Source organism: Octopus bimaculoides, chromosome 22 (assembly GCF_001194135.2).
Source record: "Octopus bimaculoides isolate UCB-OBI-ISO-001 chromosome 22, ASM119413v2, whole genome shotgun sequence".
Classification (NCBI taxonomy): domain Eukaryota; kingdom Metazoa; phylum Mollusca; class Cephalopoda; order Octopoda; family Octopodidae; genus Octopus; species Octopus bimaculoides.
Window position 1 is genome coordinate 6270323 of NC_069002.1, and position 4393 is coordinate 6274715.

Here is a 4393-nt window from a genome sequence, read left to right on the forward strand (position 1 = left end):
AGACTTCATTGAAGACCATTGTCACTGGTCGTGAGACAAGGGTTTGTGGTTTCTGCTCGATGCGTTCGGTCATCTTGCGGGGAATCGAAAATCCGAAAAGCGTGCACTACACATCCGCACTGAAGACAGGTGTAGGCGTGGCTGTGAGGTAAGAAGTTTGCTTCCCAACTGCAAGGTACCGGGTTCAGTTCCACTGCGTACCACCTTGAGCAAGTGTCTTCTACTATAAGCCTCAGGCCGACCAAAGATGTGTGAGTGAACTTGGAAGACGGAAACTGAAAGAAGCCCGTCGTGTGTGTGTGTGTGTGTGTGTTTCTACCTGTGTTTGTCCCCCACCACCGCTAGACAACCGGTGTTGGTGTATTTACTTCCTCGTAACTTAGCTGTTCGATAGAATAAGTAACAGGCTTTTTAAAAAACAAGTACTGGGGTCGCGTCGCCCGATTGAAATGCTTCAAGGCGGTGCCCCAGCATGGCCGCAGTCTAATGACTGGAACAAAGTAAAAAATAAAAGATATATATAAATTATATATATATAGGCGCTGGCGTGGCTGTGTGGTAAGAAGCTTGCTTCCCAACCACATGGTTCCGGGTTCAGTCCCACTGCGTGCCGCTTTGGCCAGGTGTCTTCTAACCTTAACCTGTTGTAAGTATATATATATATATATTTGTGTGTGTGTCTCCACTGTCATCGCTTGACAATCGATGCTGGTGTTTTATGTACCCGTAAACTAGCAGTTCGGCAAAAAATACCGATAGAATAAGTCTTGGGGTCGATTTCTTCGACTAACACCCTTTAAGGCGTGCTCCAGCATGGCCGCAGTCAAATGACTAAGAGAATAAATATATGTATTGTGAGAGCGGTCAACGATTTTGAAGGGAGGGAGTCAATCGTTTACATCGACCCCAGTACTTGACTGGTACTAAATTTCTTTATCTTTTAAGGACCCACGAGCGAATGAGAGACAAAGATGACTGTGGCGGGATTTGAATTCAGAACGTATGAAGGCCGACAGAAACACAACAAGGCAATTTGTCCCGAGACTAACGATTTGGCCAAAAGACTATTCCTCTTTCTTTCATTTGCAGAACCTTCGTCTGTTGACTCTCAGACGAAAGTCTACAATTAAAATGAAGGAAGGAAACAAGAATGAGCCTTATTTGAGTTATTATTTAAATAAATAAATATATTCACTCAACCGAGTGTTTTGCTCTAGATTGTGGTGCGTCCAGTTTGTGTGCGTGCATGTACACTAATTTGATTCAATCATATTTATAAACCGCCTTAGAAGAAAAAGAAAACGCGGGTAGGATATACCAAATTAAAAATAATTTCTTTCGTCATAATGCGTGCATGAGTACTCGGTGACCAAAAACGTTCATAATTCGATTCTAGATCGAAGTGGGGAAACTGCTTCACTAAGGTCGCTGAGAAGACTTGATAACGAAAATATACTATAATTTTGAAACCTTATCCTATCCTCTCTCTGTCTGTCTTTCTTTCTGTGGTGTTTTGCCTACGTAAAATATAAAGAAATCAATCGATAGTCTAGCACATCAACATTCTATGACCCAACTATTACATATAGATTGATAGAAGAGGAAACTGTGAATACACGGAATAAGGATAACAAAGCAGAGATCGAATAGAAGTGGAATGGTGAAGATAGATAGATAGAATGGAGCAGAGGGAGATAAAATAGAACATGGGTGGATAGAAGAGAAAAGGGGTGGATAGAATAGAGCGGGAGTAGAAACAGCCAACAAGGCAGAAATAGATAGAAAAGCAAAGCCAGAACGGGGAGAGAGAGACAGAGAGAGACAGAGATAGATAGATAGATAGATAGATAGATAGATAGATAGATAGATAGATAGATAGATAGAGTTGGAAAAGAAAGGAGGAAAACACGCTCAGTGTACGTGTATGTGTATAATGAGAGAGAGAGGGAGAGTACGAGTAGTTCTAACTTAGCCATCCTCTCAGCAAAATGGCACGAAATCGCACAAGTGGCCGTGTTTTCAGCTATTTCCGAATTCTAGTCTCGGTGGTTTTGCAAAATCCGAAAGAATTAATTGGAGAAAACAAAAGAATTTGATTAATTAATAAATTAATTAGCTAATTTACATAAAACGCATGACGGTGTGGGAGGTAACGTCAGGTTATTACGTTTATACTGAGACAAAAAGAAAATGAGATGGGGGGTTGATGGGTTTAAGAAAAGCCGTTTTGCCTTGTCTTGGAATGAACGATGATGATGATGCTGTATTCAATCGATTGAAATGAGATAGATAGATAGATAGATAGATAGATACACAGATAGATAGATACACAGATAGATAGATACACAGATAGATAGATAGATAGATAGATAGATAGATAGATAGATGTGTGTGTGTGTATATATATATATCTATATATATATTATTTATATATATAAATATATACACACACAAATACACACGCACACGCTCGCACAAACATGCACAATAATGTGTACGTGTATGTTTTCGAATCGGCGGCATTACATAGGTTTTCAAAACTGGAGTGCCGACATGAAGTTTTAGCGGCTCGGTTTCGATTCGCACGTTGGAACATTCCTCTAAGTCGATAACCACAGGACATTTTCTCTTTTAGTGCCTCAATTGCAAATTATATAATCTAGAATGCTTCACAGGAATATTAAATCTACATCAATACAAGAGTACTACTTCATCTTATCGACACCCACTCACGCTCCAGGCAGCAGGAGAGAAGAACACAGTTTACCTCGACGGAATTTGAACTCAGAACGAAAACAAGTGGATGTTAATAATAAGTACAGTAAATCAATTAGTGTTTCCCATTATTTTTTATGTCGTTAATAATTCCCTGGGAATTAATAACTCCTACATCTACTTCTGTAATCGGAGGTGTGCTGTCAGGCCCACACAATGTAGTTGTCTCTGTTGAAGGCGTCAGCAAGTAACTATTTTCGTAACTACATCTTCGGGACGACATCAAACATAATTCACATACAAATGGTATACAGCGAATTCCACACACAAAAACACGTTATATATATATATATATATATATATATATAATGTATGCAACATATATACACAAATATATCAACTATATACAGTTGTGTGTGAGTATGTATATATAGCACATATCTTCCCGCACACAAGTAAGTCGCTTCCAGCGATTCATTTTCCAGTTAGTTGTTCGATTACTCACCTATACACACCAACACTTGTAACTATTAACGCATCTTCAAGCAGAATCTGAGTAACGTGTAGGACAAAGCAGTAAACTTGCTTTTTAATGAAAGGTATAAATCACTCTCTCTCACTCTCTTTTTCTCTCTCTCTCTATATATATATGAGAGAGAGAAAGATACATACACATACACACAGTTCAACATCGTGTACAACCGTTCATCCAGACACTTTGTTTCTCTCGGGGTTTTTTTTTCTCTCTTTCCTTTCTCCATCTGTTTTTCTCTCCTCATTCCTTTCAGTGAAAGAGCGTAGGGCCGAAACGTCAAAGACATTCATTTTTACAAAGCGTCAAACTAATATACCATGTTTGTTCTTCCCTCACCTGCCTCTGGCTTTTGTACAATTTTGAACCATATATATATATACATACATATATATATATATATGTATATATATGGAATGTATGTATGCCAGAGAGGGAGATGTTTCATCTTTCGTCATAAAGCCTTACAGAGTTCGATCCCTCTCTCCCTCTTCTACACGAGAAGGGCGTGATCAGTGTCATTTCCTCTAATTTCTCTTTTAGTAAACACCATCCCAATGTTGGAATCCGTTGACTCATTCGTGACTTTGGTCTTAGAAATAGCAGGATTAGAACGCAATATGTGCGCGCGCGTGTATATATATATATATATATATATATATATATATATATATATATACACAAACACAGTCGCGGCCAAAAGTTGTGAACATATTTTCGTACATGTGATGTATTAGCGTCTATTTATTCAAAGTAAGCTATTTGGCCTATAACTATATTTTTGATTTTTGCCAATTTTTTTTCTCCTAGATATTGAACCAGTTATTACGTAAGTACATCTCTTACGCTGTGTACATATCTGAATCGAATTGTACTTGGACAGAACAATTCTAATTTTGTTTTAAATGTTCCAAATTTTGGGCCACGACTGTATGTGTGTGTATATATATATATATATATATATATATGCTCGAAATGAGGAGTAGATAGACAGCTGACAATTGAAGGGTCGTTCTTTATGTTACTTGTCCTGTTTTCCATTTGTTTCTCTCGTTGTTTGTGTATTGAACTCATTTGTTTTCGTATTTCATGTTTTTTACTGTTGGTGACGTCCTGTACCCATATCTGCATGTGTGTGTGTGTGTA

At 38.1% G+C, this 4393-nt stretch overlaps 1 long non-coding RNA gene across 1 annotated transcript in view; it reads right to left on the reverse strand.

Annotated features, from left to right (window-relative positions):
• The window catches only part of LOC106880194 (uncharacterized), a 105629-nt gene that overhangs the window by 81894 nt on the left and 19342 nt on the right, over positions 1-4393 (reverse strand). The window lies entirely within an intron of this gene.